Here is a 27,443-nt window from a genome sequence, read left to right on the forward strand (position 1 = left end):
CGGCCAGATGGGAGCAGAGGGACAGGAAGAGGGAGACAAAGCTGCTTTGTGCAGGGCAGTGTCTACTGCAGGGGAAGAGGGGAAATGGGGAAGGGGTTCACGGGTGCCAGGGGATGGGGTCGGGTTGGCTCCCTTCAACCCCACAGTCCCCACAGTGCGGTGCAAGAGATAATCCACTGGGGTGCAGGCAGAAAATGTGTTTTGTGCCATTAATAACTTCAAAACTATTTTAAAACAGTGGTTTTTTTCATCTCTTCCCCATCCTTTTTTACGTCGTGTTTTAGCTTGTGCTTTAAAGTGCACTTGTTAGCCCAGCAGTACGCGTAGGGAATTTATAAATCAGTGACTATATCGAGGGGGGTGTGGAATAAAAAACCGTGGAACCTGGAGCTCTGCACGGTGCTGGTGGGTGCCTGATGTTGTTAGAGACCAAAAGCGTCCTCCTGCCCTGCTGCAGCACCCCAGGGTGATGGGGCATTCCCTGCTGAAGCTCACAGGGTCTCTCCCAGGCCCTGCAGGGATTTGGGGTGTCCCCACCCTCTGAGCATCACCCCCGTGGTCTCTCCAAGGCCACCCCAGCCTGGCTTCCCTCCATCCCCCTGGTCCCCACAGTCAGGCCCAGTGCCAGGTTTAAACAATTATTTTATCCCGGCTTTTTTTCTCCCCCGTTTTCACAGGACACTGTGGGCCTCCCACTCCTCAATTAGCAACTTGTCATTGACGAGCTCATCAAAAGGCTGCTAAAAAAACCCAAACTGAGATTTGATGCAAACTAGGGCAATAATCAGGTCCCTGCCCTGGTTTTTAAATTATCCCAGCTGTCCCTGTGTGTCCCTGCCTGTGGGGATCCGCTCCTGAAAGCCTCGTGGAGCCAGTGCTGTCCAGCTGGCTCCATCCCACACCTCTGCAGCAACGGGGACACCTCAGAGAGGAAAGGGGGCTGGGGAAGAGGCAGGGACATTTTGGGACACGGACCTGGCTGGTGGCTGTGCTGGTGGCAGGGAGGGGGGACAGGGCTGCTCCCCACCACGGGCAGGGGGTAAAGACAGCACGGGCGGGCAGGAGGGCTCAGGGTTGGCCACAGCAGGGTTTGGACACCCCTTGGAGCACCCACCATGAGGTGCCAGCAGGACCTGGGCAGCAGAAGAGCTGCTGCAAGGAGCACTCAGCCCCAGCAGCAGGAGCACGGCCCGAGCTGGGATGTCCCTGTGCCCTCGGCTCCAGCCCCTGGGCAGAACCTGTCCCAAGGACAAACCCCTCCTGTGCCACCAAGCCAGGGCCACGTGGACGAACAGTTGTCCCGCCAAAGTGGCCATCTGGGAGAAGGTGTCCTTCATCCCAGCAGAGCAGCAGGGAGCGGCAGCCTGGCCCAGTTCTGGCTGCTTTGACCTCTAAACTCAGCCGGGGGCTGGGCTGGGGCTCCTCGTGTGACTGCGAGGGCAGGGGCAGCCTCTGGGGGTCACCAGGAGGGACACTGCTGTCACAGAGCTGTCACACAGGTGTGCACACCCTCGGGGACAAAAAGGCTTGACCAGTGTGACCAGGGCTCTGCTTGCTGGTGTGTCCCTGGGGAATATTCATCGTGCCAAGGGTCCTGTCCTCCCCACTTCCCACCCACCTGGCCTTCAGCCCTGGTGACATCTGGGCAGCGGGGACACCTCCATGCCCCAGAGCCTGTGTCTGGGCTCTGAGACACCACACCTGGTGTGCCACGGTGGATTTTTGGAGCAGGAAACAGGATTTCCAGCCTTCTCCAGGGATGTGGTGGCAGTGCCCAGCCCACCACAGCTGCGATGCTGCCCCAGCTCCTCAGCTGCCCCTTCCAGCCTGGATGAGCTCCCTGCAGCTCAGTGCCACAAGGCTCCAGGTTCAGCTCTGCACCAGCAAAGCTAGGATATGGAGAAAAAAATCACGTTTTTTTGTACTAAAAATCATGTTTATTTCTGCTTCTTTTGTAGATAAAACTCTCAAGATCACACCGTGCTCCCAGAGCATCCCTTTCCCACAGCTGCAAAGCCACGGAAAAAGGGGAGCTGGTACAAGGAAATACAAACTCCCAGGCAGGGCTCCAGGCTGGCCCGGATCCAGCGTACATATCCCAATTTCTCTCTCATTTTGAAGCTTTCCAGAGCATTTGGCAGCTCCTGACCAGCACTGGCACCCTGACATGAGGGTGGCACAGCTCTCGGCCCTACAAGGAGCCCTCTCACACCCGGAGTGCTGGGAAGGCAGTGGGACCAAGCCTTAATTGTCCTACCTGCCCTTCTTGGGCATCCTGATGGGATGGGAAGGGGTCAAGCCGTGTGTCCAGTGCTCCATCCCACACCCCTCAGCAACGGGGGAGCCGCGCTTCACCCAGCTTTGAGTGTGGAGAGCCCCTGGGCTGTGGCCAGAGGCCAAACCGGAGCAACTTCTCCCCTCTAAAAATCAGCGTTTCTCTCCCTTTTTTCCAGCACAGAGCTCCCGTGTGCAGGAGCGCCGCCACCTCCTCCATCCTCGCTCGCTGTTCCGCGTGGTTCACGCTCCGCTGGATCCGCAGCACCGGGGACGGCAGAGGGAGCGCGCTCGGAGCGGGCACCGGGCCCCGCACAAAGAGCAGCCGCTGCCGGGAGGGGCTGACCTGGAGCAGGGGACACGCTGTCCTCGGCTCGCTCAGCTTTTTGTTAGTGCTCGCAACGCGTGGTGCGATAACGAGCCCCAGGAATGCCCCAAATGCTACGAAAAGTGGGATTATTTTTGCTATCGAGCTCTTTCTGTTACTGGACATAAAAGCTCGGAGCAATCTGCTCTAGTGGGAGGTGTCCCTGCCCATGGAGGGGGCTGGGACAAGATGAGATTTAAGGTTCCTCCTCCAAACTTTTCTGTGATTCTATGAAAAGTGCATTAAACCAAAAAGCTTCAGAGGCTCGGTGTGACCCCAGGAGGGACCAGTGCTCCCAGTAGAGCTCCGGTGTGCTGAGGTTCCTGCAGGAAGGGGTGGCCACAGCCAGGTCCCCACATCCTGCTGCCACACCCGTGCTGGCTCAGTCTGCCTGGGGTGCTCTCCCAGACCAGAGGGTGCCAATGCCTTCTCTCCAAGAGCATTCCTGTCACCCCATTTCCTTCTCCACCTTCCCAACACCCCAGCTCTTACCCGGGCTGGGATCAGCCTGCCTCCTCTGCAGGGGTGTGACAGCAGCCAAGCTCTGTGCCAGTCCCAGGTCATGCTGGGCTGTTATGGATCACTCCATTACCTCGGTGTTATAAATATGTTTAATTAGAACAAGAAAAGAACTCCAAACATGTAAGGCAGAGGCTGGGGCAGAGCCATTCCCACTGTTAACTCCATCAGGAGCCAGAACCCTGCAAGACCAGACCTGGGGTCCCTGGTTGTTACCCCAGCACTGAGTTCTCTGTAGGGAGGGCTGTGGCTTTACTCTGTCCCTGCCTTTCTGCCCAGTCTGCTCCACCACCAGAACCACAGATGATGTTCTTCCCCTTGGCTGAAGCCTTTGACCCTTCAGCTGTCAGCAGGGACAGACCCAAGATGGGACAGGAGAGCTAAACCAGCACAAAACCAGCCAGAAACGGCCCCAAGAGCCAGAAGGAAAATAAATTACCCTTCACAACCATGCACAGGTCCCAGAGTGAAGCTTTATTTTACTTACTGAAAGCTCTTGCTGGTCCAGCAGCTTTCTGCCTTCTTCCAGGATCAGTGTAGAGCTGGAGCAGCTGATGATCTCTGTTGTCTCCTCAGGGATGCTCCATCTCTTGTCGCCTCGCTGGCTTTGCTGGTTCTGAAAACAAGGGGATGGTAAAAACAGGGGGAGAAGCGGAGAAGCTCATCCAGCTCAGACTTCTCTCAGGGGCCGGCTGGGCTGGAGGAGCCACCGGGCCTGGGGACACCGGGGTCACCGGGGAGTCCAGACACTCCCACCACGGGGTCAGGGCTGCAAAGCGCACCACCTTCAGGGTTCAGGCTTCTCCCTGTTTTCAGCCCAACCCCAGAGAGCCCCGGAGCTCTCAACCGGCAGCGCGGTGACCCAAATGGGGCTCCAGAGCTCCAGACACAACTTCCTTCTGAGGAACGCATCCCGTGCATTCCCTGCACATCCCATGGGAGAGGACAGCGGCTGTGATGGAGGATGCTGCCCCCAGGCTCCCACAGGGCTGTGCTGGCAGAGGATTACAGCCCCCCCAACCCCCCCACGCTCCACACTTTGCCCTTATCCCGTTAAGCCCAGCATCGCCTCCCGGCGCTGGTGTCCCAATAACCAGACCCAGACAGGGGCTCCCCTTAAGAAGCCTTTGTAGCTTAAAGCCTGAGCTCATCCAGCTCATGACGCCACTCCCGAGGCAGGAACCCCGAATTAGAGCATCTGCCGAGCGCCAGCCGGCCCGGGGCACCGGGTGGCCGAGGGCACGGGGTGAGTGTGGCACTGCCCGGGCCACGGGGCCGGCGCTGCCTCGCAAGATGCATTTTTACGACTGGGAGGAGGCGGCAGAAGGGAGGGGACCTGCTCAGGGATGTGAAGCTGCAGAGTTATTGCCCAGGCGCTGCGGGCGTGAGGATTTAACTCTTTCAGGGCTGAAAACCTTCCCGTGCTGTCCTCCCCAGCTCCTGAGGCATCCCCTCCTCCGAAAGCCGGCACGTGGAACCGTGCAGGGAGAAGCTGTAGGATTTAAAAGCCTTTTGGAGACTGCTAAATAACAACCACAAACCGAGTACCTCTCTCTCACCATCTCCATGCCCTGGAGCATCCCTGAAAATCCCCCTCGCTCCTCCTTGATGCCTTTGCCTCCCCTGCCCCGCTCCCAGCGGGGAACCGTGGCACAGCGGGCAGGAGATGTCACTTCTGGGCCGGTCCTCAGCCCCAAAACCCGGCAAAGCCACAGAAGCGTGGGGTGTGCACAGGAGATGGCTCAGACAGGAGCTGTGCCCCGTGTGACACACGCGGGTCACGCAGCGGGCCGGGCTGGGAGGGGACCGCCGGCCCCCAAACCCGGCCATCCCCGGCTCCCTCCCCCTTCCGAGACGTCCCCTGCTCGCGGTGGGTGTTTTTTGGCGCTGGGCCCTGGCTCGTGGGCTCTGTGTGGGTGCTGCTGATGGGTCCCAGCCCCTGGGGGTCTGGCAGCAGCGGAGGAGATGGAGCATTTGGTGAGCGCAGACAACACAGGGAGCATTCAGAGCTGCCAGGCTTTGTGCGCTGAGCCCCTCGGGCTGCAGGAAGGAGGGGGGTGAGGGGGTCCCCCCAGCTGCCAGCTGGGCTGGGGCAGAGCTGGACGGGTCTGAAAGAAAGCAGGAGCCGGCACTCAATGCACCGCTTGTCCTGCTGCCTCTGCAAACCCTCCTTTGAGCCAGCAGCCGCTTCTCCCCCCGGGCCTCGCTCTCCCACGCTCCCAATCCCTCTCCTGAGCCCGAAATTTCAGCAGCAGCTTCTTGCTCCCCCGGGCAGAGCCATCCTCCTCCCACAGCCCGTCTCTGCCCCCAGCTAACCCCCTGCCCACCACAGCCCGAACCCGGCAGACTGCTCCTGCCCGCCTCCCTCCTCCCTCCGCTCCCTGCAGCTCCCAATTACTCCCTCACGCCCCCACCGACGCTCTCATCTTTCTCAAGCGGTGAATTTTCTCACATCCGCCCACCTTTTTATTCCAGAAATGTATTCCACTGCTTTTTTTAACCCGGACAAACCGTAAGGATCCGCAACATCCTGTGCAGGGGAGGGTTGTGGAGTGGCAGCTCGGCATTTAAACCTGCCCCTCCCAGCTTCATTCAAGCTCTTACTTACAACGGGGACACAAACACCTCCAGTTTATCATTTCCGACGCCTCCTCCGAGTCCCTTTCCCGAATTAAGCAGCTCCGGGGCTACCCCATTCCCTTCACTGCCTCCCTCTGCACCTGATCCGGCTCATGGGGTCCCTCCTCAGGCAGCAGAGCCAGAGCTGCAGGCAGCACAGCTCAATTAAAACAAAGGGAAAAAAGCCGCTGCTGTGCTTGCTTTTCCTTCCTCTTCTCTATTTTCCCAGGGGTTTCTAGATCTCAGAGGGGGCTTTGAGGTTTTAACTACTGCAGACATGACCCGGACACTCCCCACACCCATGTTTTGCTCCAGCTGGAAATTGTCAGCTTGGAGCATCCCTCTGTCCGTGGAGTTAAAAGGGAAAAGCATCCAGGGCAGGAAAATCCTCTTGAGATCATAAAATGACAGAATGGTGAAAGGGACCTTAAAAATCATCTCGTTCCACCCCCTGCCACGGGCAGGGACACCTCCCACTGTCCCAGGCTGCTCCAAGCCCCAATGTCCAACCTGGCCTGGGGCACTGCCAGGGATCCAGGGGCAGCCACAGCTGCTCTGGGCACCCTGTGCCAGGGCCTGCCCACCCTCCCAGGGAGGAATTCCTTCCCAATATCCCATCCAGCCCTGCCCTCTGGCACTGGGAAGCCATTCCCTGTGTCCTGGCCCTCCATGCCTTGTCCCCAGTCCCTCTCCAGCTCTCCTGGAGCCCCTTTAGGCCCTGCAAGGGGCTCTAAAGTCTCCCCGGACCCTTCTCTTCCCCAGCACTCCCAGCCCTTGGAGCATCGTTGTGGCCCTCTAAGCCCCCAGGCAGCCAGGTGAGGTCCCTCTGCATCCCTTCATGGCCAATCTTTTGTTTTTTCCCTACTGAAATATTGTCAGAAATATTCCTACTCCTCACAGCCTGCCTGATGTCCTTTGTTTCTGGCCTTTTATCTGGTTAAACAGCAGCTTGAAGCCATGCAGGAACCTCCCCTCTCTTCCCATGGGAAGTCAGCTTCTTTAGGAGACTGCAAGAGACCCCTTTGGAGATCCAGGTGGGCTTTATCAACATGCCAGCATCAGCGGGACAGGAAAACACCGGAGATGCTGAAGAGCTGAATATTTATTTTAGGCAAAGAGTATTTATGGCTAGACCATTATGGGCTGGAACCCCCTGCCCAAAGAACCTATTTTTTCTCATCCCCAGCAGATCTGCTCTGAGATCACAGTGGCTTTGGACAGGACCGACAAAACATTTCAGGAAGACTCAGAAATTGCTGCCTCTACCTACAACACACAGGTTTTTGTCCCAGCATGATTTTGTGACTGGCAAAGTTCCAACCTGCCCTGCTCCCCTGGCTCCGTTTGGGGTTAGAGATGAACGTCACCATCTCCTGTCCCACGAAGCAGGGAAGGGCCTGGGCATCGGGATGAGGGGGAACCTGTCTGATCTCTGCACCCGTTTCTGGTTCGAGAAACCAGAGTCCCCCCACATCCAGCCCGGCTCAGCCCCTTCTCTCTCCCTGCACTGCCTGGACCGGTACTGATGGATTTGGGATCAATTTTCTGCCTTCACTTCCCCGTGTGCTGGGGAGCAGATGGCAGGCTGTGACGTCGAGGTGACAGCAAAGGACACTGGCTGAGTCACTTCAACCACAACCCAGTCCCGAATCATCCGGCACAGCTCTGGGGGGAGGACAAGCACTGAGGACACTGAGCCCTTATGTGAGTGCCCTGCCGTGCTCCTCCCTCCATGGTGCTGCAGCTTTCCCCCCTCCCTGACCTTACTCTCCCACAACGGCTCCTTCAAGCAGCAGCCCTGTGGCTTTTCCCGTTCCTTCCCGGTCTGGGGATGGAGCTGCTGGTGGCTGAATGGGCTCAGCTGCCTGGGCAGGAAGGGAATCTGAGATCAGAGCTGACAAGGCTCACCCGCTGAGCCCCTCCTGCCTGCCTTGGCAGCCGTGACAGGGGATGGAGAAATGTCCTGACAACTGCAGGAGAATCCCACCGGGAGAGCTCCACAAAGCATCAGACAGGAGGTCCACAGGGAGGAGGCCTCAGGGAAGCACTGGCTCCAGCAGGATCCTCTGCAAACACTCAGAGCAAGGCCAGAACCAGCACAGGCCTGGGAGCTGGGGTGGGTTAACCCTGGTGGGCTCACACAGCAGGATGGGGGCAGAACTGGAAGGGTGAGGGCTGAGATAAAGGTGGTTTAATAGGTAACAGGAGCTGAGCCTGCAAACAAAGCAAAATAAGGAATTCATTCCTCACTTCCCCTTGGCAGGTGTTTGGGCACTGAGCAGCTGGTGGTGTTTAGCTGCTCACCCGGGGTTCAGCCATGACAAGACCACACAGATGCCACCCTGCCCTGAAATCACCCTCTGAAAAGAGCAGGAAAAGGGAAAACCCAAGGGTCAGGAGAAGAGAATCCCGTGGGGACAGGCAGAGCTCAGACTCGTGGTTCTGGGACTCCCTGCCCTGGCTCCTACACCCTGTGAGGAGTAAGTGGAGCCCTCGTGTCCCCTGCACCCTGCAGACAGTGAGTCAGGGCCCCTTGTTGTTGCAGCTGTGGAAGGGGAAATCCTCCCCCTCCAAGGGAATTTGGGTCTGGAATGGCTGTGACAGCCATCAGTGTCCCCTCGGAGTTTTGATCTCCTGTGATCCCAGCGCACGGTGATCCTCTGGGAAAGAGCTGGAGTGTGAAACCACTCAGGGTGAGGTCAGTGGGACACAGGGAACGCTGTCGCCACCAGCTGAGGAGGTGGCATTTGGGCACACACGTGGTGCTGGGGCCATATGAACCTACAGCTCTCAGGCTGCTGCTGATCCCGTAGGGAGGAGGGACAGGGACACCCCACATGTCACAGCACCAGGACACATCGGCCACACAGGGACTCCTGAGGGTCTGATGGGTCAGCGAGGCTGTGCCAACCACAGATTAACCTTGGAACCCACTGAGGCCGAAACGCAGACCAGCCTGTTACAATCATGGAATTGTTTAGGTTGGAAAAGCCTCTGAGATCATGGAGTCCAACCATTGCCCCGGCCCTGCTGTGTTCACCACTGCACTGTGTGCCCAGTGCCACATCCACGCGGCTTTTCGATGCTGCCAGGGATGGTGACTTCACCCCTGCCCTGGGCAGTCTGTTCCAGGGCTTGGCCACCCTTCCAGTGAAGAAATTTTCCCAATATCCACCCTGAGCCTGCCCTGGCCCAGCCTGAGGCCGTTCCCTCTCCTCCTGTCCCTGTTCTTTGGGAGCACAGCCCAACCCCCCCGGCTGCCCCCTCCTGTCAGGGACTTGTGCAGAGCCACAAGGTCCCCCCTGAGCCTCCTTTGCTCCAGCCTGAGCCCCTTTCCCAGCTCCCTCAGCCGCTCCTGGGGCTCCAGCCCCTTCCCAGCTCCCTTCCCTGCCCTGGACACGCTCCAGCCTCTCAATGTTCCTTTAAATCCCTGCTCTTTTCTGCATGTAAAAGATGAGTGAAAATCCCACTGCCAGCACAGGCTGTGGAAACTTTGGAGACTTCTCTCCATGCTTCTCCTGACCTTCCTCCTCCTCCCACATTTGAGAGAGAAAAGTTGTAGCTTCACCATTTCTACATCTCTGCTCTGGATTTCTCTTTCCAAATGCCTGGTCGAGAGATCTTCCTCCCCCACTCTTCTATCCTGGTCTAGCGGAAGGTGTCCCTGCCCATGGCAAGGGCTGGAACCAGACGACCTTTAAATGTCCCTTTCAATCCAAACTATTCCATGATTTTATGATTCTAAGAAAAACTTCGGCATTCTGGGCCTCATTCCCAGGCGGGAGAACAGACGATGGCACCGGGGAAGGTGCTCTGTAAGCCAGCACAAATGGAGGGGTGGAGAAGCTATTTTGGATCCGGATTAAAAGGACAGAACACGTCAGCAACCGCAGCAATCCCAGCCGGCTATGTGGCCCATGCCATGGTTTCCTTGACAGCTGAGAGGAAGGAACAAACACCAAGTAGTAGGAGCAGGTACCGCGTTTTTCCATCCCTTCCAGCCCTGGAGCTCCCAGGTGGGAAGAAGGAGAGCGGAGGCACAGCTCAGTGAGCACCTCCTACCCTGCCACCCTCCCCTGCCCCGGCAGGACCGCAAAACTTCCTGCCAAAAATCCATTGCTCCAGCCCCGTTAGCCACGGGCGAGGAAAACACAGGAGCAGCGACACCAGCGGGGCAGGAGGAGGGAATGGAGCCCAGGCTCTGGACTCCCTCATGGAGCCTTTGTGAGCAGCAGCCTCACGCCCTGCTCTGCTCCAGGAAACGGCATCTTTTCCCTATCGAACCATGGGAAAGGACAGCAAATATTCCATTGATATCATTCATATCATTTGTCCAGCAAATATTCCGCGTCCTGCTCCTCCATGTCTCAGGCATGGGGTAAAGTTCAGTGGGTTTCCATTCTGGATATGCTTCCAGGAATGTTTTCATGCCCTTGGGTAAGATGGGGGGGAGGGAAGGCATCCAACTCCCCCCTCTGGATGGGAGGGAAAGGATCAGGGCCCAGACTGGCTGGCAACACCTTCCTCCTGGGGAGAAGGAGGTGGGGGATGCTCCACAAGGAGTTTTGGGCATGTTCCTAAAGCCCTTCCCTTCCTCCGAGCCCCCAGCTCTGTTGGGTTATTTGCTGCCCACTGAGGCCTCTCCGGCTGCTCCTCTCATCCCCCCCAGGGTCTCTGCTTGGCCCAGTTGTCTCCAACGAGCATCCCGGGCTGCCAAAGCCCCCCTGCCCCCTAATCTCCCTTTCACTGCCGTGCTGCCGCTCAGGCCCTAAGGAGATTAGCCCCGGCCGCAGCTGCTCGTCCTCCCCAGGGCCAGGGGTGTCACCCCGGGGGGAGCCACGTGCGGGGGTGACACATGCACGGCCGCCACCCCAGTGGCAGCGCAGCTCTGGTGCCCTCTCCTGTCCAGCCCCAGCCCCAGAGGAGGTGCCGAGTGGGGGGGATGTGCTGGGAGCAGGCATTAGTAGGATACTTCCCCCCCCAAACCTCACCTGCTGGTCCAGCTCTTTTGTGTGGGAACCTCCCAAACTTGAAAAGGAGAGGACCAGGACGCCCAGGCAGGAGTCAGGACACCCGTCCTGGAGCAGCGGGGCTCAGCCTTGTGCTGCAGCAGCACAGAGGCGGATGTTAAGAGGCAATGAGAACTCCAATCCTAAATAAAACAGCTGACCCTGCAAAGCAGGTGGAGGCTGGCAGCTCCAGGCACGGATCGCTCCCTCCCGGCACATCCTCCCCGGCACCGAGGGGGTTAACGCCGTGCGCCCGGGCTCTCGCAGATCTCCGTTTCCGTGACAACAGCTCCCGATGAATCCCAGAGCTCTGAAATCCCATTAAACATCTGCGAGAGGCTGCCCGTGCCGCCTGCCCAGGCTGCCACCTGCCGGCACCCCCGGCCCGGCCCCACGGCCCCGAGCCGACACCCCAAAAACACAGCGCAGGGCAGCACCGGCATGGGGACACGAGCCTGGCTACCAGAGCCGGCTTTGGGGCTAGCGAAGGGGGGCTGGAAGGGCTGAGGGTGCCGGTTTGCACCCCCGAGCCCCCGGAGCCTTGGGGTGTCCTGGGAGGGACACAGCACCCGGTGCTGGGGTTTGGGCTGGCAGGGACGCTCCTCTTGGAGCAAACTAGTCCGAATTCAGCCCCGGGGCCGGGGCTCAGAGTTCTGAGGGCACGTTGGAGAGACTGGCACCTCTTAGGGCTTTTGAAGGTCTTACACTGATCCAGCTGCTTGGGGTGTCTGGGGGACTCTGAAGGGTCCCTGAGGATGAGACAGGGGAGTGGCCCTATGGGAACTTCGGAACGAGCTCTTCCCAAATCACTCAAGGGGTGTGGAAGGGTGAGGAAGGATGTTGTGGCCTGGATCCTCACCTCTGTGCTTCACCCACTCCCCTCCAGCTTTCGTGCACTCAAGGATTTCTAATCACCCTTTACACTTGATTTCAGAAATTTGGGGTTTTCCTTCTCTGTGCTTCCACTGCTGCCTGCAACAGGAAGAGGCATCGGGAGAAGGTGAGGAGGAATTTAGGGAGGTGCCACACGTTTCAGGGGATCACAGAACCGTTAAGGCTGGAAAAGACCTTAAATATCATCAAATTCACAGCCCCACTGTGTTCACCTCTAAACCACGTCCTCAGGCGCCACATCCACACTTTTTGAACACTTCCAGGGATGGTGACTCCACCAGGGATGCTCCTGATGGCATCGCTCGACCAGTGTGTCCCTGCTGTGGGTAGGAAAATGAGAAATCAGTGCCCAGCCTTATTAGAACACAGCTTATTGCACAATATTTAGTATTTAATATCTATAAAAGTCATATATACACAATATATAAACCCTATTGTACGGTAGGGCTGCTGCAGCTGAACGTGGCTGTGGTACTGCTCAGCTGTAGATGTTGTTATCCCCAGTTGCATCCCAAATTGCTCCGCTGCACTCCTGCTTTCAGAGGGGCAGCTCCTCAGCTTTTCCTGCCGTTCCCAAACGCTGCCGAGCCATTTTTGTCCTGGGAAAAAGCCTCTCCTATGCTTTGGGATGGATGGGACAGGAAACAAACACGGAGCGAGCAGCGCCTTCCTCACCCCTCTCCCCATCACACAACTCCAGGGCTGGGATGGGAGGGAAAAGGAGCAGGAATTGTAGCAGCGGGAGCCCTGGAAACTCTGGCATCAGCAGGCACCAGGGGAATGCAGAGGGGCCGGGGATGAAAGCTGACACAGAAAGAAAATGCTCTTTTGGAGCTACAACTGCTGGCACAGCTGCTGGCCAGACCCCCTTCCAAAACCTGGAACATGCCATCGAGGGGCTGGGAATCATTAACTGCTTCGTTTGTGGGATTTAACCGTTTCCACCTCCCCCTGCGCCCTGAATAAGCTCAGATTCCTTAGGATTTCCAGCACCCCGATGCCGCAGGGCCTGGGGCTCCCCCCAGCAGCGGGAAGGGGCCCTTTCCCCTCCTCCGAAGCTTGGAGAGGCAGGAGCCTTGGGTACACGGCTTTGCTGCAGGGGTAAATGCCCGGGAAAGAGGCCAAACAGCACCCAGGGGAAACCCAGAGCTGTTTGATGCCCCTTTCAAAGGGCAGAGGCTTGGAAAGCCCCCAGCCTCAGGAGGGGGTGGGAATAAAAAGAAGCCTGAGCCTTGCAAATGAAGCAGTCGGCTGAAAACGACAGGGTGATGTGGGATGGATGCTGAGGGAGGGTGGGGACCTCTGTCCAGAGGAGCTGGGACAAAGCCCTGCTGGACCCTGGGCTGGGCAGTTTTGCTGTGGCGAGCCAGGCCCTTGGGGCTCCTGGGCTCGGTGACAGCACCAGGGGGGTCTGAGCCTCATCAGTGCCCGCTCTGGGTCAGGACCCCCTCGTTAGAGGCAGCAAAGCAGCAGGAGGGAGGGAGGGAGGAATGTGAGAGCTTGCAAAGCATCTCACTGCAGGAGTTGAAGCTGCCAGGAGGAGGGGATGAGTTTCAGGAAACCCAGAGAGGCAGGAAATCAAGGGAGAGGGACAGTAATTGAGGCCATATGTTGGAAGCAAAGAATGCATCTGGTAGCAGGGAGCAGGCAGAGGGAGAAGGCCCACGCTGTGGGGACAGCAGGGGACGTGCAGAGTCACATTAACCCCCTGGGCCGAGCAGAAGGCTGAATTCAGACCAACCACAACTGCTGGGAGGGGTCAGCGGTGCAGGTCTGTGCCTGCGGTGGCTGCAGGCTCAGGAGGCTTCCAAACTACGCTCAGTAACATCCTGACCTCATGGGTAATGCTGCAAAAAGGGGATGGAAATGGCTGCTCCGTTACAAAGCGACAGGGTTCCTCCTACATCCGTGCCCCTGAGCGTGCCTGGAGCCAGGGAGGAAAGTGGAAATGTGCCAGGAGGGAGGCCAGGGCCTCTCTGCTCCCCAAAAGCTTTGGGGCAGGAGTACCTGCCAGGGGAGGATTTACTCACCCACAGGTAAAGCACAGTTGGGGTGATGAAAGAGCCGCCTGGGGTTGCACACTCATCACAGGATTATCCCGCAAGGCCAACCCCACAAGGCCATTCCACTCCTTCAGGCATTCCCAGGCTCAGGCAACAGCACTGGGAAAGCTCCTAAGAATATTGATGGCCTCTCCCCCTCCTCCCTTCTAAAGCACATTTGAGATCGATGTGGAACGTGTGTGGTTGGAACAGAGGATTCTGGCACAGCATCACGGCCTGGGAAGGGAGAGGAGAGCTCTGCTGCCGACAGCCACCGAGCTTCCCGGGAAATCCAGGAGGAGATGGAGGGCAGGAATGCAGCACTGAAGGGGTGCACAGGCTTTGGGGTGGGATGCAAATCGCTGCGGGGTTGAGAGGCTCTGGGGTTTGAGAGGTTTCTCTGTAGCTCAGTAGGGGTTGAGAGGCTCTGGGGTTTGAGAGGCTTCTCTGTAGCTCAGTAGGGTTTGCACATCCTCGGGTTACTGCGAGGGGTCCCTCAGAGAAAGGTGGAGCTCTGCAGGCAAACCTGAAATTGCTGCTTTCAACAGTAATTGCTGCTTTTTCTCCCAGTAAAGAACAACATAATGCCCCTCGTGTTGGCCCAAGGCTCCGTCCCTGGGAATCCAGCTCCAGAGCATCTCTCTCTTGATCTGTAGCTCTCTCTTCATCCAGCCCAGAGCTCCTGCTGCCCCAAACACCCAGTTGCATCCCATCCATGTCCACCAGCTGCTCCCTGCTGCTCTCACTGCCGGTGCTTCTCCTCTGCCTCCTCCCTCACCAGCTTTGCAGGGCAGATCGTGTTCCCTGACTGTCCATGGCGGCTTCTGCAGGACAGGAGAAGCAGCTGCTGTGATGGGTGGGAGGGGGAAAACCACACAAAAGGGGTTAAATCCCCTTAGGAAGGGGGAGGGAGGAGCATGGCAGAGCTGAGCAGTGGGGCCCTGAGAAATCTGCTCTAGTTCAAGATGTCCTTGCTCATGGCAGGGCAGTTGGAAGTGGATATTGGGAAGAAACTCTTCCCTGGGAGGGTGTTGAGGCCCTGAGAAGCTCAAGGGGACTCAAAGGTGAGCCCAGCCTCATCTGCTCAGTGCTGGGGTGACACTTGCACCTCCTGTGTGAAGGGTGGGCAAGGGGAAATGGCCTCCCTTTGTCACAGCTCACATCCACTTTGAAACATTTTTCCCCTTAAAAGCAAAAGGATATTGTCAATTTTCCCCCACGGATTTGTCACTCTTACCTTATCTCTGTCATCCGGGAAGTTCAGACTATTCCACTGCACATTCAAAATCCATCCTCTTGTCCTGGTTAAGCTTTTCTTCAAGTTCTCAGCAGACACTGAAAGAAAAACAAAACGACATAAAAATAGAGAAGGACATTCCTAAAATATTTGCTCTAAGCAGGAGCAGCTTCTACCCTGGAGTCACCAGCACTCCAGATGTACCCTCTGAGAACCCCTCTGACCTCCCTGCCAGGAGTGTGGCTCATCCCCCCTCTTTAGATCCGGGCAAACAACCCCCCCCCAAAATAATGAACTGCTTCAGGTAATTCCTCAGCAGCAGATCTCTCGGGAAATGTGGTCCTTCCTGCCCCTGGGTGGGGTATGTGTGCTCAGAGCACGGGCAAAGCTCATCACACTGATGCTCCTGTGCGCTTCCCAGGCAGATTTGGGCTCTCTGCAGCATGAATACACACCAAGGCAGCACCAAGGCAGCACCAAGGCAGCACCAAGGCTCTCCCCACGCTTTTTTTTTGCAGTGTTGTGGTCTGGGATGCGCACACCAGGGAAGATCCGAATGCTTTAACAGTCTCCAAAGTGAGCAAAAAAGGGGATTTCTTTGGATTTGCTTGAAGGTGTTTCAAGACTGAGAGCTTGAACGGGGAAAACACTCTGAGAAGTGACTGCCCAGCCTGGGAGAGGGGAGGGGACTGGGATTTACTGGGGGGTTACCACGTGTTGGGAGGAGATTTCGAGCTGAATGTCAGTATTGGAGCAGGTGAGGCAGAGCAGAGCACTGGGAGCCCAGTCAGGGGTCCAGCAGGGATTTCACCCCCTCAGGGACGGATGCATCTGCATTCCACATCCTCCCTCCTGCCTTCCTTCCTCCCTGGCCACTGACTCAGCAGCAGCAGCAGCCTTTTATCCCGGGACAGAACAATAGGTATCCTTCCTCCCAGGCATCGCATCCGCTTATCCCATCAGTAATTCGCTCCCTGTGCAGTCCAGCACAGCCACAGCTTTAACAGGAAAAAGCTTCCACTGCAGCCACTCAAGCAAAGCATCTTTGGGATGCAGCCTCGGGCTTTGCAGACTCAGCAAGGAGCTAAAATCATCTTTGCTCGGAGCTGGCCAGACCCAGCTCCCTGCTCCCCATCCACAGCCAACACCTCGCCTTTCCCGGGATCACCTCTGATCCCAGGACTGTGCTTTTTGGAGATGGACACGAGGAAATCTGGTCAGGAAAAAAATGGGACCAGGAAAACAGGAGCGTGCAGGAGGTATTGGGAGCCTCGCCAGCAGGTGCTGGAAATCCTCTGGGTGTTCTTCCTGCGACCCCGCCTGGAGTCCTGCATCCAGCCCTGGGGCCCCCAGCGCAGGAAGGACATGGAGCTACTGGAAAAAGCCCGGAGGAGGCCATGGGAATGCTCCAAGGGCTGGAGCCCCTCTGCTCTGGAGCCAGGCTGGGAGAGCTGCGGGTGCTCACCTGGAGAAGGGAAGGATCCAGGGAGAGCTCAGAGCCCCTTGCAGGGCCCAAAGGGGCTCCAGGAGAGCTGGAGAGGGACTGGGGACAAGACATGGAGGGCCAGGACACAGGGAATGGCTTCCCAGTGCCAGAGGGCAGGGCTGGATGGGATATTGGGATGGGCAGGCCCTGGCACAGGGTGCCCAGAGCAGCTGGGGCTGCCCCTGGATCCCTGGCAGTGCCCAAGGCCAGGCTGGGATAGGGGAAGGTGTCCCTGCCCATGGCAGGGGTGGGACTAGAGGCCTTTAAAGGTCCCTTCCAGCCCAAACCCTCTGTGCCCCTCTGTGGCAGGCGCAGGGGCTGTGCAGGCCCCAGCACTGGCAGGCACCGATCTTCTCCTTGCCATCCTCAGCTCCCGCCCGTAGGATCAGATGCAGAAAGCACTAAATGACTCCTGCAGCCCCGCAGGCTCCAGACCTATCAGCCATTTGTCTCCTGCTGACCTGAGGCAGAGCCCAGCACGGTGACAAGCACAGAAATCAGCAGGAGGACGAGGACGTGTCGGAGCAGAGATCAAGAGACGCTTCCCGAGCTGAGCCTCACGGAGCACGGCTGTGCCCCAGGTCCTGCAGCAGCTCGCTGAGAGAGACCTTCTGCTTTCTGGAGTGCCAAGGGACTGGAGCAGGCACTTAATGAGAAACAGCTGCTCTTGTGCTGCTTCCCAGCTCGTTACAGCCACAGGAGCATGTTCTGAACGGGCACGTTCTGTCTTCAGAGCAGTTTTACACTCACACCCCATCCTTGGGCCCGGTTTTAGAAAGGAGAATCACAGAATCATGGAATGGCTTGGGTTGAAAAGGACCTCAAAACCCATCCCATTCTACCCCCTGCCATGGGCAGGGACACCTCCCACCATCCCAGGCTGCTCCAAGCCCCAATGTCCAGCCTGGCCTTGGGCACTGCCAGGGATCCAGGGGCAGCCCCAGCTGCTCTGGGCACCCTGTGCCAGGGCCTGCCCACCCTCACAGGGAACAATTCCTTCCTAAAATCTAACCTAACCCTGCCCTCTTTAGAAGACCTCGGCCTCAGTGTACATTATCAGGGCCAGAAATGGATTTCTAAGCATATGCAGGAGTTGAGGAGGGGGAAGGAGAATCTCAGGCTGCGAGCTCTGGACAGGTTTCACTCACCTGGGCACAGGAGATGCTTCCAGAAAGATCCTCAGCCAGGGCTGAATGAATCAGCAAGGACACAATTATCATCCTTCCTTCCAGAGAGCAGCCTCTAAGCCCTGAGTGCATCTGAGCCGTGTAAAAATAGTGCTCGGATCAATTAAAGGAAAGAAAATTGCAGGAACAGCCATTTCCAAGGTATTCCATCCTGGCTGTGCTTCTCAAGGCTTGTTCCAGTGTTAGCAACAACACTGGATTTATTTTTCACTCCCCTGGTTCTCCTGTGAGGTCTTGGTTTGAGGGAGCCCATTCCCTGGGTCAGGACTCAGCTCTCCCCATTCCCACCTCACCCCCTTCTCCCTCATCATCCCCCAGCAAGGCTAAACAGGACCAGGAGAACTTAAATTCTCCTGCATGAGACTTTTTAGACCGGACAAATTAGATTTGACTTCTTGCACTGCAGAAGGGGAAGGAAAAATCACGAGGAGATTTTCCTACTGGCTTTGCACAGCCAACATTTTATTTTTTTATTTTGAATTAAATGTGTCCGGAGAAAATGACTTTTTCCACTGGATTTTTTCCCAAAAGCACTTCAAACATCAGATTTCTCCAATGTGGACAAGCCAGGATTTCTGTTAAAAAGCCAGGACAACTGAGACCCTCTCAGGATATTTTGGGAAGACAAAGAGGGAGCTCTTAGCTCTTCTTTTTTCCTGCCTTTAAAAAAAGCAGGATGGAGGTGTGAAGCCAAGCAACCACACTTCTGAATGGGAACAAGGGCAGGGAACGGAGATTTTCTAGAACACAGAGATCTATATAAAGACAAATATTGCTTGGCTCTTCAAAATCCATCAAGTCCAAAATTCCCTCATCTAGATGCTCCCCACATCAAAGTGTGATGATAAAGCTGCCTTCCCGACAGGAGTAGAATCCGTTTATCTGGAAATTTAGGGAACAAAGCTGGAGTTCAGCAGCCCAAGGGGAAATGGAAAGACACTGGTAGCCTTCTTTTTTCTTAATTTCTTTTTTCTTTTTGGAAAGACTTTAAATCCATCCCTGGCTGGTGAGAACTAAAATCCATTCCCGGGATGAGGAAGAAAAGGAGACGGTGGAAATCAAGGCCCTGCTGCCAGACAGGGTGTGGGGCAGGCAGACCAGGCAGAAGAGATTTTCCAGTATCTTTTTCCTGGTGAGAGCTGACAAACCCAGGCCTAAGACTAACCCTGAGCCCTCGCAGTGCCCTAACCTGGAGGTCTCTAAACCTTATCTCAAATCAGCCCAGCGCTCTCGTGCTGTGGGTGGCGGTGGGAAGCGATTAGAGGAGTTAATTACAACTGCTGGCAGCGCTCCTCTCCCTTTTCCTGCCCTTTCTTTGTGCTCTGACCTCGCACCAGGACCCTCGGACGACAACAATGAGGGACGAGGGTCATTAAAACAAGCACTAAACATCACCCGGGGCTGAGCAGCGTGGAGCTTAGCGGGTAATTAGCGCCGCAGCATCTGCTCCTCATCAGAGCCTGCTCCAATCAACACTTCCAGGGATTGACAATGGGGAAGTTCAAAGAGTAGGAGAAGTACCTGGGGGAGTCCTTGCTGCTCTGGAGAAAGGGATTATCGATGGAGACTCCTGCCAGGTGGCCACTGGGGAGTTTTCCCTTTGCCTTTTTTCTCTTTTCCCCGATTTATCCCCTTCCCCACACCCCAAAAAAGGAACTTTTCCTGCTGTAGTTGATGTTTAGCACAAGCACTAGACTCTGAGGTGTGTGAGCCAGGCTGGTCACCTTTTGTGTCACTCTAGACAAGGGAAATGCAGAGGAAAAGTCACAGAATCCCACAATGGTTTGGGTTGGAAAGGGCCTTAAAGGATCATCCCATTCCAATGCCATGGCAGGGACACCTTCCACCATCCCAGGCTGCTCCAAGCCCCAATGTCCAGCCTGGCCTTGGGCACTGCCAGGGATCCAGAGGCAGCCAGAGCTGCTCTGAGCAAGCTCAGGGCCTCCCCACCCTCACAGGGAAGGATTTCTTCCCAATATCTGCTCTGAATGTCCCCTCTTTTAAAACTGTGAGCCCTTGTCCTGTCACTGCAGGCCCTCTCCAGCTCTCCTGGAGCCTCTTTAGGCACTGGAAGGGCTCTGAGGTCTCCCTGGAGTCTTCTCTTTCCCAGGCTGAACAATCCCAAATCTCTGAGCCTTCCCTCATAGGAGAGGGGCTCCATCCATGGATGTCTTTAGTGAGAGAAGCTCATTAAAGAGACCCGCTGCCAGAAATCAATGCACCGGTGACACCCACAACACCCACCCTGACACAGCCACCAAATCCACCCGCGCACCCAAGCTCGGCGTGAGGCACTGAAAACCAAGGGATTTACGGGATGGCACGGGGGGAAGTGCTGCAGGAAAGCGTTTGCAGGTTTGCTGCTGGAAGAGCGGCCGAGAGATGCCCAACATCACCACAGCCCCTAAACGTCCCCAGCCCTGGTTAGTGCCCCTCCGCTGCGTCACAGAGGAGTCAGGCTGGCACAGACACCTCTTCCCTGCGAGCAAGGACGGTCCCACCAGCATTCCCGGCACCCTCACATGGAAAGGATTCCCACCCTCCCTGCGACTCCCTCAGCTCCACACCACAGGAAGGCTGAGCGGGGCATCCCCGGCTTGGTGCCTCACCCCGGGCTGGAGCCAGCCGGAGTCGGGGCTGTGCCTATCCCGGATGCCCACGAACGCCAAGACCCGCACACCCTGACCACGGGAAGGGGGAAAAGCGTCCCGGAAACCCCAACGGGGCTGCTGCTGCCCCTCCCCAGCCTCGGAGCCGGCTGCTGCCCGGTAACAAGGCAGGAAAGGACGAGCAGCGCTCCCTCGGAGCCGGCCTATGGCTGCGCTGCCTCTCCGTGCCTCCCTTGCAGCCGGGCTGGCGCCTGGGGCCAGCGCTCGCTCCGCCAGCCCGGCTGCTCCGGCACGGAATCACTGACCTATTTTCATCCAGGCAGGCGCAAGATCGCAGACAAAGGGAGATTGAGCTCGGGATATTTAAAGGAAAAGTGGCTGTGAGTGATGTGAGTGTCCCCAGAAACCGCAGCGGCTCTCGTGATGTTTGTGTGAGCATCCTCGTGCGCGGCTGCGGGTAGGGGATGGAGCGGCTGGGTGAAAACGGACCAAAAAGCTGCACTGAGCTGCAAAATCGGGGTTTTAAGAATGGAATAAAAGAGTTTGGGAATAAAACTGGATGCAGGATGGGCACAAGGGCGACCAGGACTCGCTCTGTGGAAGGAACAGATTAGTGGGAAGGGTCCCACAGGGATCTCCCCCCTCCCTGGCTCTGATGGATGAGCGGCACAGACCGGAGAAAACCAGCTCTCCCAGGGACTTTTGGTTCAAGTTTGCTGACGGACTTGGCCCCAGTTTGGAAGTATTTAACCCACACCTCGGGCAGGTTTTGGAGCTGGCAGCTCCAGCTGGTTGGAAGTTTGTTGGATGCACTGACACCACCGATTATCTCTGTGCACATCCCTGCAACGGTGAGGGCCCAGCACTTCGGTTCTCAGCTATGAGATGCCACCAAAAAACCCCTCCCCAAACCCCAAACCTGCACTCCTTAGCCTGGAAACACACACAGATAACCCCAGGAAGCCTTTGGAAGTTCACAGACCCGTCACGGAAGGGAGAGATGTGCTGTGCTCATCCCAGGGCACAGAGAGGCAGGGACCAGGAGGGGACCACAGACACCTGAGTCCATCTCTGAGCATCCTTGGTTGGTTGGATCAGTGAAGCTGGAGCAGTTTGGATCCCTGGATTGCTTCATATCCCGGATTGGGAAGTGCCTGCTCACCCGCCAGCACTGCACAGCACAAAGGATCAGGGATGAGTAACCCAAAAAAGGCTCCCACAAACAGGGATGATGACAACAGTTGCTCAATGCTGGCAGCTCTCCTGGGACTCTCCACGCAGCTGGGAAAGGTGCTGCTGCCAGCATTTGTTGGTCACGGACCTGGGGCAACCCCCTCCCCCCTCCTGAACGTGCACAGGCAGGAAGGAAAGAAAGAACAAGGACAGATCTCGGTGTCCTGAACAATGGAAACAGGAAAATCCCTCTGGGCTGGGGAGCCTGGCAAGGGGCTGGAAGCTGAGCTCCATCCTGAGCTCCCTCCTGAGCTCCCATCCTGTGCTCCATCCCAAGCTTCCATCCTGAGCTCCATCCTGTGCTCCCACATCCTGAGCTCTATCCCCAGCTCCATCCTGTGCTCCCATCCTGTGCTCTATCCCCAGCTCCATCCTGTGCTCCCATCCTGAGCTCTATCCCCAGCTCCATCCTGTGCTCCCATCCTGAGCTCTATCCCCAGCTCCATCCTGTGCTCCATCCTGAGCTCCCGAGTTCCCACCCTGTGCTCCCATCCCGAACTCCCATCCCGAGCTCTATCCCCAGCTCCATCCCGAGCTCCATCCTGTGCTCCCATCCCGAGCTCCCATCCTGTGCTCCCGTCCTGAACTCGATCCCGAGCTCCCATCCTGTGCTCCCATCCTGATCTGGATCCCGAATTCTCACCCTGAGCTCCCATCCTGCTTCCAGGCAGTCTGGGGGATGTGCTCAGCCTCCTGTGGAGACAGGGGTTAAAAAAAGCAACACTGCAGCTGGAGCATCCTGTGGCAGGGAGGGTGCAGGGAGGGATGCAGGGAGGCACCACCCAGCCCTGGGGGCTGCCAGGGGGGGCTCCAAGCAGCATTTCAGCTGGAATTCCCCTGGAATTCAGCTCCCCCCTCCCCAATCCTGCCCTGCAGCCCCTCTCCCTGCATCCCCCTGGGTACCAGCCCCTCACTGCCTCCCCTCTCCAGCCCCACATCCTACCCTGGTCCCCCAGAAAACCCCAGCCAAGCTGTGCCCCCGCACCCCCCGCAGCCCATCCTCCCTCCCCCCGCGCTGACCTTTTTATTTTCTGCGTCAGGAACATAAAATGGAGACTGCAGGGAAGGGAAACATTTCCCTAAGATGGCTGAGGGAGAGGGAGGATTTGCACAGCAGTGCATGAGCACCCTCTGCTGCTGGACGAGCCTGGGGGGGAGCAAGGAGCTCGCCAGTCCTGCTCCAGCCCCACAGGCTCCAGGCAACAAAAAACCCCCCAAAATTGTCCTAAGTGGGCGATTAAAATTCTTGTGATAGCCAAAATATTTGATTAAAAAAGCTCCGGCAGCCCTGTGAGCCCCTGAGTTGTTCTCGTGGCCTCTCCCTGCCACTTCTTTTACACTTCTATTTTTCCTGGCTGTGTTACGTTCAAAATTCTCGAAAAAAGAACAATATTTTGGATTAAACCCCAAATATTTCACACCCACAGCTCCCACAAATTAATGCCAGTGCCCCACACAATTAGAGAATTTCCCAGCTTTGAAAAAAAACCATGAAATTTCATTTATTTGAAGTTCCACGTCAGGATGAGCACCCAAAACTTGGTGTTTTCTCTCGTGGGATGGGAAAAAGGGTTGCAGATGGATGTGAGGGGAGAACCAGCACCCATCTGGAATGGGGTGAGCAGGTGTGGTCCCTAGGAAAGGTTTAGGGATGAAAAGGTACAAGAAAAACCCCTCAAGCTGCTCCCTGAGTATTCAGCTTTTAAGCCAGGGCTGTGTCAGTGGAGGGTCAAATCCTGCCCAAATTCTATTTTCTTAAAAAGTTTCAGCAGCCTTTTCAGCCCCTGAGCTCCCCTGGTTGCCTCTCCTTCCTCCTTTATATTCATATTTTTCTTGCTGTGTTAACAACCAAAATCCCCAGGAAAAGGAGAATATTTTGTATTAAATCCAACACATTTCACACCCACAGCTCCTAAAAATTAATGCCAGTGCCCCACACAATTATAGAATTTTCAAGCTTTGAAAAAAACCTTTAAATTTCATTTGTTTTAAGTTCTGCATCAGGATGAGCACCCAAACACCCGAAACTTGGTGTTTTCTCGTGTGGGATGGGAAAAAGATTTGAAGATGGATATAAAGGAATGGGGTGACCCCATTTAGGGCCAAATCCAGCTGGACCTGAGGCTAAAATTCTATTTAAAATTAGCAAATTAACTCAGAAAAATTGACTTTACCTTAAAGTTAGAAAATCAACTTTAAAATTAGAAACTTGAAAGGTTTCAGCAGCCTTGTTCCCGCCTGAGCTCTCCTGGTTGCCTCTCCCTCCCTTTTTAACATTTCTGTTTTCCTGGCCGTGTTAACATTCCAAATTCTCAGGAAAAGGACAGAAATTTGTATTAAAATCAACACATTCCACACCCACAGCTCCCACAAATTAATGCCAGTGCCCCACACAATTAGAGAATTTCCCAGCTTTGAAAAAAAACCATGAAATTTCATTTATTTGAAGTTCCACGTCAGGATGAGCACCCAAAACTTGGTGTTTTCTCTCGTGGGATGGGAAAAAGGGTTGCAGACGGATGTGAGGGGAGAACCAGCACCCATCTGGAATGGGGTGAGCAGGTGTGGTCCCTAGGAAAGGTTTAGGGATGAAAAGGTACAAGAAAAACCCTTCAAGCTGCTCCCTGGGTATTTCAAGGCAGGAGCGTGTCAGGGTAGGGCCAAATCCTGCTGGATCTGAGGCTGAAATTTCCAAGGAAATCTTGCAAAAAAAATGTTCCCAAGTTCAGTTCAAAAAGGGCCAGAAGGCATCACTCAGGAAGGAGGTGAAAAACATGAAAAAATCCAGGGTCCCAATTTGGTTGGGTTTTTTTTTGGGTGAGAATTTAAATGCTGAGGGGATGAGGAAGAAAAGCAAGGAGCTTTAAAATATTGAAGAGCCAGATAAAGCACTGCTGGAGGTGATGGGAGGTAAAATGGGATGGAATTCAGCCAGGAATGGGATGCCCAGCACCCACCTGAGCCCCGTGACCCCACACGGGCTGTGAGGACAGAGCCTGGCAGGGCTGGGTGTGGGGTACCAGCTCTCACTGCCCCCCCAAAGTGCACAGGAAAAGGGCTTATATAACTTTTACAAATTATATAACCACAAAAATACCTCCAGGGGCCTCTCCTGGAGAGAGCAGCCCAATTTTTGTGGGATCAGGTGGAGCTCTGAGGTGATCCCTGGGAGTGGATGGAGCGGGGACACCCAGGATGGGACAGCCAGGGAGGTTTGATTTTATATTGATATAAAAATAGTAGGGGCACGTCCCCCTGCATGGCAGGGGACAAGCGAGGGTGGCACTGGGACACCGGGAGCTGGGCAGGGAAGTGGGATTTGAGGAGAGGGAATTTTTGGCAGCGTTGCTGCATAAAAAGGGGCATCGAGAGAGGAGGTGCCAGGGCAACGGGGCACTGCAAAAATTGCAAAACCTGGCTCCGGGGCTCCTAAAGCCGGGTGTATTCCCAGCACAGCCCAGTGAGTCAGCCTGGCAGTGCTGGGAAAGCACGAGTGACACATCAGGGTGCTCCCAGCCTGGGCAGGATGTGTGGGAAGCCGGGATTTGGGATAGCCTGGCACTGCTGGGCCCCAGAGCCCGCGGTGTGGGGGGCACTGGAGAGATGGGGGAGCCGCCCAGCAGAGGGATCGTGCGATGCCCCAGAGATCCCCGATTCATTTAATGCCACGAAACACCACAAATCCCTGCTCCTGCTCCCCAAATGCCCCAATGACGAAGCACCCTAAAGGCTGGGGATGCTGCCTTTGTGTGCCAGGCCACGGGATTGCTCCCCGGGACCCCCCCCTTTCCCCCGGCAGCAGATGGAGACCCACTCCCAATTATGTTCCCGTCCCAGGCAGAAGAAAGGAAGACAAATGTCCCAAAGAAAGCTATTTGGGAGGACAAAAGCTCCTTGAAATAGGAGCTGAGCTGTTTTTTTCCAGGTTCAGAGCGGGGCCGGAGGGAGGGGGGGAGCAGGAGGAGGGGGGGATGGAGGGGCGGGATGCGCACGCAGGCAGCAATTCCCTTCTTTGTCTGCGAAAGGAGGTCACGGGGGGAGCCGGGGGGTGCGGGGGGGATGCGGGGGGGATGCAGGGGAGGATGCGGGGCCGCGTCAGCGCCACGTCAGGGCAGCAGCTGATCCCGGCTCCCAATCCCGGCGCGCTGAGCTCATCCCGGGAACGGCGCCAGCGCGGCTCAACTGCGCACACCTGGCGGATGAAATCGGTACTGCAGCGCCAGGGCCACGCGAGAGGGGGGCGCGGGGAAACCCCTCCCGTTCCACGGACAGAGCGCTCCCGACACCCACGGAAAGCCAGAATCCTCGAGAGAACCCCTTGGCCTAACTCGGGGTTCAGGCAGGGGCTTCTCCAAGCTCGATTTGCCCATAAAAATCACTGCTGCCCCAGTGAAACGCCATGGGGGAGTGTGGTGGGTGCTACAGGCACAGCCTGGCTCCCAGTGGCTCCCAGTGACTCCCAGTAAGCCCCAGGCACCAGCACGCAGCCCACCAGTAACATCCCGAGTGCTCCTTGCACCCTGGGACAGGCAGGAGCTGCACCCCAGGGCTGGGTGCAGGTGCCACCTGCAGCTCCCCCAAAAGCGAGGGGTGGCAGGGGACTGGCACCAGGTGAAGCCACTGCAGTGGCAGCAGGGATGGGGACAGCGGCAGCTCCTCACTCCCGAAGATTCTGCCCTGGGACACAGCCTGACCTCGCTCCCACTCGGCTTTTCCACGTGGCCTCTGCTAAAAGCACCACTTGCACCCAGGGACACACCTGGGCCAGCACAGCTGCTGCAGCTGGAGCAGGCCAGGTGCCCCAGGGATGGTGCTGAAATGGCAGGAAAGGAGCTGCTTGCCCCAAAACAGCGGGAAAGGGCAGTCCAAGCCACGCAGGCAACACCAGGGCCTGTTGTGAGTTGTAAAACATCTGCCGAAACTCTCAGCTGTGCTACAGAGAGTCTGTGAGGTGGGAGGCTCTCCCCAGGCTCTGATACACCCAGGTGGGAATCAGGGAGTGTACAAACACCTCTCAGAGCAGCCAACACCCTACCTGTGCTTACAGACTGCGTGTGGGAGATTAGGAATGATTTCAGTTCCCAGCAATTCCAGGGAACAGCCTCAAGCCCCTCTCCTAGGGCTCACAGGGTACCCCACACGTCCTGCAGGAATAATTCTCACTTGCAGAGTCCGGGGAGAAAGTTCTCCAGACTCCTCCAGAAAGCAAAGGAACATTCACTTTCCCACCAGCGCTGCTCACCCAGAGCCCTGCCAGAGCACCCTGATGCTGTCAGTGTGAGTTCCCCAACACCACTCCAGGAGAAATGAGGAAGCAAGAGCAGGGAGAAGGTGAAGGGATGAGAGCCACCAGCTCCAGTCAGGGAAATCCTGACTTATGTAAGGAGAATATTTTCACAAGGGTGGTTGAACACCAGAGAAGGGAGCTCAGTTATGCTGAGAGAGGAGCTGGGGCAATGTCTGGACTTGAAGAGACTCCAACTTGACTGCAAAACAATCCCTGACGTTTGGGCTGGCCTTACTTGGAGCAGGAGGAACAGGCCCGAGACCTCCAGAGGACCCTTTGAACCTGAATCACCCTGTGACGCTGGAAGGACCCTGGTGAGCTCCCCCTGTTCATTCTCCTCAGCAGAAACTTTCGGATTTACCAGCTCCTGGTTTGGGGACAGATTTCTCCATTTTTCCTGAGAATATTCCAGAGGAAGAGAGAAGTTTCTGTGCCTCTGCTGCCACATCTCACCCGAGGTTGGCACATCAGGAACAGGTGGAGGAAGAGAGGAGCCACGGCTGCAGAATCCCAAAGGCCTCTGCGTCACCAGAGAGAGGGGACAGAGCTGGGGACACTGGGATGCACAAGGAAGGGGAGGGAGGTTCAGAGAAGATTCTGATGCCTGCAGACATCTGTGAGCAAGAGGAAACGATGCCAGAACATCCTGGGAATCTGAGGGCACGGGAAGAGCTCGCAGG

The 27,443-nt window shown here is 56.5% G+C and overlaps 1 long non-coding RNA gene across 7 annotated transcripts; it reads right to left on the minus strand.

Annotated features, from left to right (window-relative positions):
• Positions 1 to 1,920: 1,920 nt before the first annotated feature.
• On the minus strand, positions 1,921 to 22,596 carry LOC104696061. 7 transcript variants are annotated; one of them, XR_002047863.3, is made up of 6 exons: positions 22,497 to 22,596; positions 17,596 to 17,706; positions 14,962 to 15,059; positions 11,895 to 12,002; positions 3,648 to 3,776; positions 1,921 to 3,233 (listed from the first exon to the last, which is right to left on the minus strand). It is a non-coding gene; the product is annotated as an uncharacterized LOC104696061 (long non-coding RNA). The 7 variants fall into 7 exon arrangements; XR_002047864.3 differs by lacking the exon at positions 17,596 to 17,706 and adding an exon at positions 21,226 to 21,414 and having other exon boundaries at positions 22,497 to 22,588; XR_002047865.3 differs by lacking the exon at positions 17,596 to 17,706 and having other exon boundaries at positions 22,497 to 22,593.
• Positions 22,597 to 27,443: the final 4,847 nt, after the last annotated feature.

This window comes from Corvus cornix, chromosome 13 (genome assembly GCF_000738735.6).
Source record: "Corvus cornix cornix isolate S_Up_H32 chromosome 13, ASM73873v5, whole genome shotgun sequence".
Taxonomy (NCBI): Eukaryota; Metazoa; Chordata; class Aves; order Passeriformes; family Corvidae; genus Corvus; species Corvus cornix.